General features: G+C 39.1%; 1 long non-coding RNA gene across 1 annotated transcript; it reads left to right on the plus strand.

Annotated features, from left to right (window-relative positions):
- Nucleotides 1-9410: 9410 nt before the first annotated feature.
- Nucleotides 9411-9823, plus strand: LOC124862627. The gene is made up of 2 exons (XR_007036963.1): nt 9411-9690; nt 9763-9823. It is a non-coding gene; the product is annotated as an uncharacterized LOC124862627 (long non-coding RNA).
- Nucleotides 9824-10744: the final 921 nt, after the last annotated feature.

Below are 10744 nucleotides of genomic sequence, written 5' to 3' on the forward strand. Positions count from 1 at the left end.
CAGAGGAAATTAATGTTTAATTTAGCGCTGCCTGAAAGTACACTGACATTTTGCCATTGTTGGGAGAGACGAATACATGGCACACTGTCTGCTTAGAGAAATGAAAATGTGCATCAAGGCTGTTAAAAATTCAACTCTATTCCCCAGCCAGACATGCAAATCTAGGCTATGAATACAGTAGGTAAGCTGCCATATTTACCAATTCAAGCCTCCCCTGATTTTGTCAGTGGGTGTTATTGTAATCCCATCATCTTCATGTAATTCCACATCAGAAACAAGATCTGTGCATATAAAAGTTGAGCTTCCAAGATTTTATTTTACCCATCCGCTCATAAGTATTCCTATCCCCCATGATCTTTGACAACTAACCAACAAATTTCCATGAAACTTGTAGTTTTCCCTCAGCCAAAAAAACAGCAGATCGAGCGAGATCAAGACTTCTTCAGCTGCACATGCTGGAATTGTTGCACAAGCAAGCACCGTGAAGTGGACGGGGACAGTTAGCTCTCTCACAACACCCGAGAGGTCACAGGGCGCGACTGGTCCACCAGTGGTGAAGCAGTGACACTGAACTAGAGAGTGTGAGACAAGAGAGAGAAAAAAGGGAGAAAGTGAGAGTTAGAAACAGAGAGAGAGAAGGTCAAGTACCTGCCACTCCTGTCAAACACTTCTTCCAACAGCTGCGCTGTGTCCAGCAGGGTGGCTGGCTGCTTTCAGGGCCTTTCATCTCAAAGAGGTGATGGGTGATGAGAGCTGCTCTTCTTCACATTTAACGTCTGTCACAATTTGTTCTGCAGTCTTGGTGACTACAAGACACTGCTAGGCTGCACTAACCTGTGGGGGAATAGTGCATCTGGTGTGGTGATATTATATAAAAGGACTTTGCAGTTTTTTGGGTTTTGTTTTGCAGACTTTTGAGATGTAAATCACAAGATTTCCTTACTGTTTATAACTCAATCAGGGGTCTGCAACCTTACTTAGACCCAGGGCTCTGGATTCACATTTGGATCTTTGGGCCTTTCAGCAAAACGTTGACCAACAATATTAAAGAACTGATCCAATGTTTTTAAATATAAAGGTAATAAAAAGGAGAAATTATTTTTTCTTTTTTGATGTGTTTTACAGAATATTTGCTTAGAATTTCCAAAACAGGGTGACTCTTTTCTTTTATTTGTCCTGACATTGACAACGTCATGCCTTTCCCCTGCATTTTCTATAAACACATAATAATAAAAAAATGCTAACTGCTTTGTGATTCATTCATTTGATCAGAAAACAAAACAAATCCTATCGTGTATTTTTATGCAAATTGAAAAGGTATCATTCTTGTACTGTAGTGTTTGTGGCTCTGAGGAGGTTGCTGACCCCTGGTCTAGATGTTAGTGCAAGAACAGCTAACACCTTCCTTTCAGGCTTTACCTGAAGGCACAAAAATAAACTACAAATATTCCAAGTTTCGTACAGATTGGCGCTCCTGGATTGGAAACAGAGAAAGAAGCAGAGACTGGATTTTGAGTTTTAAAAGACTCATTTTGGTTGTCAGAAAAACAGAGAGAAAGTCACCAGAATGGAGTGAACTCCTGCCTGACCACTGGAGCTGCAGCCCAGCAGACTGTGACTGACTGACAGGCTCTGAGGCGACGTGGTCACTGCGCCACACCAAGCCAACTGGCTCGCTGAGACAAGTTTTGTTTTTCTGAGCCCGTAGGGACTCCATGAGGAACTATCTCCCATTCCCATTTCTGAACGCCTCTCAGGGCTTCTGCAAAAAGGAATCAGGAAAAAGGGGTTTAGTTTTTGTGAGCTGTGTTTCTCGCCACACATCAGCCAACTTTGTCTTTGGGAGACTTTCTCTCAGAGGTAGCTCCAGATAGCCCCATCTTTTACACCCCCACCCCCTCATTCCTCTACCCAAGATAGAGTGGCACATATGGTTGAGCAAGAAGCACCTGGCAGTCCCTTTAAACCTGCAGGCGGCTTGAAATTATGCTGGGAGGAGGAAGATATGTCTAAAGAATGGTCTGGAATTCGGAGGCTCACTGCCCCAGAGAGCACAGAGATGAGTGAGCTGCAGGGTGGCGCAATTGGTAGCACTTTTGCCTTGCCGCAAGAAGGTCCCGGGTTCGGCTCCTGGCTGGGGGCACCAGCTCCCCCGTGACCCGCTATGGAATAAGCGGTATAGAAGATGAATTACTTTTTTTTTTCTTCTGTCAAAGTGTTGCAAAGTACACATACCATACATACAGTAGGCTCCAAAAACCCCACACAGTGTAGTGGGACTTCTGCCAAGTTGTCATGGTAATATTTACGACTTATCAATGATTCAAGGAAAATTCAAACAAGCAGGAAACCGAGGAAGTCAACAAGGAGAAAAATATTGTCACTTTGATTGATTATAAATTGCAACACGACAACAACAGGATAAGTTCATCCTTTCACCGTGCCTCCCCAATCTTCTTATTCTTCATCACAGATATATGCTTATGTATCTTCATGTCATTTTGTTTTTACCCCTGCAGCCTCTTCTATCACTATCTGGATTTTGCTTAGATTTGACAGATCTATAAATAAGAAGACTTTTGCTTGTTTCAGTAAAAAATGCAATCCTTTCAGCTTTAGCTAACAGGATTAATGCCAGCTGAAACTACTTTATTGGCAATGTCTCTGCTATGAGTCTTCAATTTATGCTGTTTAACATTACTCTAAATAGAGCCAATGCATTTCATCACTTTTGCATTTTTTCTAAAGACCTCAGCACAGAGAACCACAAAGAAAGATTATTTTTCTTGTTAAAATAAAAAACAACATTGATTATCAATATGCACGCCCATTATCCTTTGCTGCCTCTCCTGCCATGCATCAACGGCATCCTTCGCTGCTGTTTAAAATAGATTACTGTGTATACTTGTCATAAGTGATGGATTGTAATGAAGTGGATCCATACTCACACCAGCCATTTCGCTGATGGGACTGACAGAGAGAATAGATAAACACAATAAAGCTGACAAAGGAGGCAGTTTGCAGGAGTTTTAGAAATATAGACAGAAGAAGAAGATGTTGTGAATCTGCTCTTTCGTCCAAGGTGCTAAATGCTGCTAGTCAGGATTTTTTTATCCACCTGTTGTTGTAAAGCTGTGAAAATTAAACTTGTGAATGCAAAAACTTAAAATTTCAATTGTCTGATTACACTCAATGTTAAAATCATTTTGCATAACTGTTGTCATCAGGTATAAATATAAATCATTTAATGCCAAGTACATGCTGTTGGCCTTTAATAGCTGCACATACTTACATAGGTACTTGCTTTACTGCTTTATAGAGACTGTGATCAATATTTTTCACAGGAACAATGTATAAAATCTCTGTGTAAAAACAGCTCAAGACCTTAAAAGAGTTTTCTCTTGATGATCAACCTGAATCTTTTCCTTGCTGCATTTTGTAGCTCTAGAGCGAGTCCTGGCCTATTGTTCAGCTGTCTGCCTTGGGACTCGCTTGTTTTGGTCTCTTTTCCCTTTCTGCTGCCACAGCTCTTTCATAGTAGACAATATTTCTTTTCATTCAATAGCTTAAAAACAATCCACAACATAAATTCACCAAATTGATATCAGTGGACCAATTTATTGAGAAGATTAAATTAAAATTAAGCCATGACTCCCCCGTTTCCATACGCTGAATCTTTATGCCCCAAAATTATAGTTCAGTAAAAACGAAGAGTGTTTGCCCCCTTAAATCATTTTCTGTCACACTTAAATGTTTTAGATTATCAAACACATTTTAACCCTCTGATGCACAAATGATAAAAACCTGAGTCAAAACATTTTTCCTTTGTGTTTTTATTCTTATTAGTCTTCATACTTCTTTATGGATGCAGCAAAAAGAACAGATATATTAGTATGTGCATCGCTAAAAGGTTTTTGGTCTTTCTAGTGCAAGCAGCATTATGACATCTGTTTGCATTTTTCACATCTGTAAGGTTTGGCCAGTCATCTACTGTGACAAACTGGGCCTCGGCACTTCACTGGAGGTGGGGTTTGCACTGAGTTTTCCTTTTCTGCTTTGCTGGCGGAACACAGTATTCATTAGTGCATGTGCTACAGAAGCTTTGAAGAGGAGGAGATTCATCTTGTCCAATCAGAACATCAGGTAGTGCGGCAAGGCATTCACAACGGCCACATCCAAAAATGATAAAACACTCTGCTGTACCACCGCCAGTGGAAATACTTTGCTACACATTGGTCAACGAGATCGACCCCAACCATGTGTTTATTGTAAAGTGCAACAGAAAAGGGTCTTTTACCCACTATTAAGTTCTCTATGAGAATTTACCTCATTGTTCTTGTTATAAAATCATCATCATACGCAGATAGATGTCATTATTCACGGAAAATTATTTGGATTGTCAGATGAATGAAATTGCAATGTCTCCAGGACGTAAACATTACATATTTTTCACAATATTCACACAGTATGACTCATAATGAATAGCATCCAATAATAAGAGTATTTCTTTAAAATCTCCACTTGTTTAATTATGTTCTAATTTATTTTACATGTTGTTTTGGTCTTTCTGAGCACTTTATTTCCACAGTGCTCACTTAAAAGTTTACCATGTCGAGTCTCTTTTAATTTCATTGTTTCCAAATTGACTTTAACATTTATAAAGCAGTCTCGCCGATGGCAAGAAGTACTGTGAATGATATGTATGACCTGTGTGTTACATCTTTGTTATGCTTGGATGTGATTGGCCACCCCTTTAAATTCTATCCTGTCTGTTGGTGAAAAAATGGTGCCTGATAAACTGAAGTGTTTAAATAAGGTCTCTCGGTATCTTTAGTTTCGTTGTAATACTACTGTCGGGCAAAAGCTACATTTCTAAATAAACAAAATCTGAGAGAAAGAACAGTTAGAATTGCTGTTTATGTTTCATGCTAAAAAAAGACATTTTACATTCAGAAATGAAATGGGGAGGCTCATTACAATAATGGCTATTTTCACTCACAAACAATGAGCTCTTTCTGTCTTTATGGCCACTGTGTCCCTCAGAGTTATGTTAGTGACTGTATCTTCAAACTGAGTGACACACAAAATGAAAGTCTTGGGAGTGAAAGTTTTAAAAAGGAAAACCCTTGTTGCCGAGTTCAGTTCCGCTCCCTTTTTCTTATTCCATTCTTACAAAACGCTTCACTTGTCACCGCAGACTCCCAAGCTCCTTTAATAAACGCTCCAACCGAAAATGTCTGGCTTTGAGTGGCAGAGTGTGACTGTTTAAAACCACTGGGATTCTTCTGTAATGCTACAGAAGATGCAGGCGTAACCTGACTTTAAAGTCGCCCTGTCGCTCTACGTTCAAGTGAGGAACCTGGTGAAGAGAGGCTCGGCGAGTGAGGGGAGAAATCAATTGTACATGTTGTCTTTCCTGGGAACCACTCTGTATCTAATTCATGTTGAGAGGAGACCCATATGTGTTTTCTTGTGAGACCTTATATCTGACATTAAGCTCAAAATAGAGTGAAATGTAGGTTACTTCCACTGAGGGGGTCCCATGGTTGAGACTTTGAGGCGTGTCAGTCAGCAGCTGCAGCTCCATTCGTCTGAGGACGTTGCTTAGAAATGTATCCATCTGAGGACACTATATGTTCATCAGCAACAGCTAACATTTAATATCAGAAATATTACAATGACTAAAGGGCTGAGCATCTTCCAAAGGTTTAAAAGAATGTGACTGCAGAAATTCCTGTGAAATGCATCCACTTAACTTGTTTTTTATTAACAAACGCATGGTACAACTTTCCAAAACTTTCCTTTTCCTATGTTTTTTTTCTCCTCTTTCTTTGTCTTTCTAGTAGACAGCTGTCGGAGACAAGATGCTGCTTCCACTGGAGATTTCAGTCTTTCCACTCACTCTCAGTCTGGCATATAGTTGCCATGGAAAAAGCCCAGAAATGGGGTAGATAACAGATCAATGAGGGAGCAGAGACTGGAAGGGTCTGGAGGGAGGCAGCAAGATTCCAGGGCCCATCCTGTCAAACCATCAAGCTCTTTTGATGCATGAAAATGGTGAGGAAGACCAAAAGAGAGAGAAAGATTTAGAAAAAAAAGACATGAGAGAAGAGTAAAAAAAAACAGGGAGGAGGAAACTAATCTGTTGACTGAAGTCGAACTGGTCTGCTGAGAGATAACGGTGTTTCAAGAGGAAAGACTAAAATAATTAAGATCTATCTGTGTTGGGAATATTGTAAGCACCAGGTGTAATTTTAAGAGAGGAAATATCAAGACAGCCAATATATTACAGCTGGAGAAATGAGTCACTGCAATACACAAGAAATCCGTGTGATATCGTGTCTCTGATGTAAGAATTAACTGTCTATGACAGAGGTATTAATAATCTCGTAAGTACAGTGTTGGGGATTAATTACTGCGCACAGTCAGTCTGTGAATGTTAAAATGAGGTTGGCTGGCACCAGCAGCCAGTTTTTCAGGCTAACAAATCAAAATGCAATCATGAAAACCCAAGAAGGATTAAGTGATCAGAAGGACAGGGGCCAACTTTAAGTCAGATGATGTGTCAATAGATTTTACAGGCTGAAATATCTGTAACATCCAGCTATAACTTTGACTGTGCACATGCACAGACAGATATTACTTTTAATATACATATAATGTGTCCTCATTGACCCTTCAAAATATCCTTCCAGATCTTAGACACAAGGACCTCTTAACACAAACAGATGGACCCTGCAATCTTCAAAATATCTGTACTTTTATCACCTCAGCAAGTGCTACGGTCAAAAAGTAGTGATGTTCGATACTACGGATTTCCTTTCCGATCCGATACCAAGTAAAATTCAGGCTGGTATCGTCAATACAGATCCAATACTTTATGCAACTACACTTAATGTGTCTGGTAAATCTAAGAAAAGTGTTGTTGCTTTTTTATAATATTTAGTGACTTGAATTGATTAAATAATTAAAAGCCACAATTATTGCACACGTTTGTCAATACGTACATTTTAAAACACTGATTTGACAGTTAAAGAAAATTAGATTTATTGTAAATAAAAAAATTACCTACATTCTCTTTTCAGTTATATACCTTTTCACAATTAATAATAAATTGCATCTCAAGTGTGTAGAACAGTCTCCTCCAACTTAAAGTCTTCATTGCTATTTGTCACTTATTACATTCTTTTATCAAAAACTGTTTATTATAGAAAATATGTGTTTCAATTATTAATACACAGATGAACAAGGACACCATTGCATTGACACAAGATAGCATATTTGTATAAATAGGTTTAGTCATTGATTAAATAATTAAATGCTACATTTATTGCATAAGTTTATCAATATCTACATTTTAAAACACAGATACAGATCAAATGTTATTTTTATCCAGCTTTTCGTGTCTATATTTTTTAAAAGTTCACCACAGGTTTGAATGTGTGTGTGCATGACTGTTTGTCCTTTGACAGACTGGTGTCCTGTCCAGGATTAACGCCTCTCTTGCCCAATGACTGCTGGAGATAGGCAGTTAGGCACCAGTCCATCTGTGACCCTGCAAGTTGCAGGTATAGACAGGTATAGACAACGAATGGATGAATAGATGTATGCACATTATATAGTTTAATATAGAGATTCAAAGTAATGAAATCATATAAAGGACCTTGTAACTAATTTACATTCACTGATTTAGGGTGAACATTTATTGCCAAAAAACAAGCTATAAGACATGTGCAGACATATATGGTGAAATAAATAAATCCTTGATAATCTGAAGTTCTGTGAAATATCAGCTGGGACTTGCTGGTGACAGCCCATCTCACTCTCTGCAAACTGTTTTGAAGTAGCACTGTCAGGAGGGGCCCCTCTCAGGTTCCTGGGTAAAACACCTGCCTAAAATCAAATTTCCTCTTATTTCTTCTTCTCCCTGAGACTAAAAAGCAAAGACAGGGGACCTTGTTTCCTGTTACAAACATGCAGGAACACTGCAATCCCAGTTTTGTAAACAGATCAATACGTAAAAGTTGTAATCTGGATCTTTTCACAATCCTATTACATCCACAGAGCAATGTGGTTAAGCAGTTTGTCCAATTATTATTTTTTTTCCCGGGAAATCACATGTTCAGTGGATTAGTTTCTCATTGAATAACTGTGTGTAGTGTCATCGTTTGAATTGTTGCACTGATGAGTTCTGTGAGGTAGTGAAGGTAAAAAAGAAACTATAGCTGCTGTTTCAGGTAATGTAAAATGCATTACTCCCTGTGCACGACAGTTACTTAGTTGGCTGCTGTAAATCTTTCATGACCTGGGTATAAGCTGAAACACTTTCATTACAATAATGGGCAGTATAAAGTATTAAACTAAAAAGGTCTCTATACTTTACGTTATACCACAGACTTTGGTTTATGGATGTCAGTGCTGGCCTGTTAGTCAGTCAGTCAAGTTTAGTGCTTTTGTTCAGTCTGCCAAGAAAATCCTGACAAACTGTCCACTGATAGTGTTTTTCTGTCCCTACAAGGGTGAATCCACCTGCACCTTATTTTGTTGATCATCAGTGAAACACTGTCAAAACAAGCTGATTAGCTGAAACCACTGCAGTGGTGAAGTGAGAATTGTTGTAGAATTACAAAGTCTATATTAAGCCTTTATTTAAGAGGAGTTTGTTTAGAGCTTGGAGATACCTCAGTCTGAACTGCGTGACTCATTATGTGCCGGCTGCAACTTTGAAACTCTAACTTCTTGTAATGATTAAGATGAGAACACGTCAAAGAGGAAGAGTGGGAGGATGAGTTGGACGATGAATGCCATCAGAAGATTAAGTACATTTAAAAGACGAGAGAGACTGATTCTTCCATGACATTGAGGTGGCTCCTTATCTGATGCTGAAGGTCCTTCTTGTTTAACTGCATTAATGCTCGATTCCTCAAAGAGCCTATCTAATGTCATGATTAATGAAAAAAGTATACACTGTGCAAAAGTTTTGAATCATCCCTCATTTCTTTGTATCATGCTTTCAAGGAGTCAGACATTGTCGGATGCTTTTAAAATGTATGGAGTTTTATTTCTTCAAGCTTTCAGACATTTTGCTTTGGATATTTACAGTTTTTTTTTTACTCATTTTGTTTGTTAGGCCACCAACTACACACATTGACAATTTTGTTGGTACCTTTTAAAGTACAATGAGACAATCTTGTATTTTTCCTGAACAGCGATTCAACAAATCAAAAGTAGTTTTTGTCGGGGTTGGAGATTTCTGTTTTTTTTGTATTGTTTGTGTTTGGTTTTCTAGAGGGCGTTGGAGAACAGGAGCGGTGAGACAGGTGTTCTCCATTCACCGGTGATGAGGCTCCTGGAGTATTTAAGCAGGAGGCAGCCAGCATGTCAGCGCTCGAGTGTTAGCCTTCAGTGGTACTATCCAAGCCGACCTTTGAGCCGCTTCTAGTATTGCTTGCTTCGACTTTGTTAACCTATTTTGTCTTTTCAGTATACCGTGTTGGTGACTACCTGGATGTTACCCAGGTTGGCCACCAATGGATTTTGCTTATGAGACCTCGTTCCCACCATACAATTCTCCAAACACCGTTAACGTCCAAGGGACTAAGTATCTTGGCAGAACTCACCTCCGTAGTCCCACGCTGTTTCCTCCGGCCCGACTCCCTCTCCTCCTGGCGGTTTGTCAACAACCAACTAGTAAGAAACAGAACATCATTAGTTTCCCATCTTAGTTACCGCCTTAACTTACCTATGCTTTCTTCCTTACAGCTTTGCCTACTGTGCCAAGACCGTACTTACTTCTGTGCTTTCAATAAATCTGTTAAACACTTCATGGTTTCTTTTGAGCGTTTACTGCATGTGGGTCAGAACTATCCGTAAAACAATGACAGTTTTCAGTTGCATATCTGTCATGGTTAAGTATTTTTGTAACTCAAATACATGCAATGAAGAGAGAAAAATCATGGTTTAAACGGGTTAAACAAGTTGAAATAAATTCATCTTAAGACTCCACAATTTGAGGTGGTCAAGTTTGTCTGGAAGAGACAGGATATGGTTACCAATGCTTAGGAGGGATTTAGAAATGAGTATGAATTGATTTGTTGGTCTTAGGGTGGCAGGAAATCAGGAGTGGCTGAAGCAGGGAGCAGTGGGTGAGTATTATTATCTTTCCTTTTGCTGTAGCAAACCATCCAGACTAACGGAGTGAAAGATCTGGATTGACAGAGGGTGTTAAGATTGAAGTTGCACAGGCAGGTATTGACCGCTATTGGTTTATGTTCTTTCTCATTTATAAAAAATGCAGCTTTTCAGATGGATTAATGAGTGGGACAGCAGGTGTAGGCATGTACGCATGTACTCCAAGTAAGTAGACACAATGACTCCTCTTATGGAAACAGGTAATCCAAGAAGTAGCCATAATGCTGTGGTTTCTTGAAAGTCAACTACAGAAGAGTACCAGGTTTCTAAGGTACACAGAGAAACAGGGATATAAACCCCGGGAAGTTTTACCAAAGCAATTGTTTTCTAGGAGGGCTGCATTACCAAAACTATAACAAACAATCAGGCAACTGAGGCAAAGGAGCGGCAATCCTAAAGAGACTATGTATTATTTCAATCTAGTCAATTGTTCAGTTTCACAGGTTCCTTCAAGTGATTCATTTAGCCTATTCAGTTTGTCTATTTTAATAGCTAAAAATGCTTCTGAGCAGTTTTGTATAGCATAAACTACACTGAACATGGACCAGAGAAA

This window comes from Girardinichthys multiradiatus, chromosome X (assembly GCF_021462225.1).
Source record: "Girardinichthys multiradiatus isolate DD_20200921_A chromosome X, DD_fGirMul_XY1, whole genome shotgun sequence".
Taxonomy (NCBI): Eukaryota; Metazoa; Chordata; class Actinopteri; order Cyprinodontiformes; family Goodeidae; genus Girardinichthys; species Girardinichthys multiradiatus.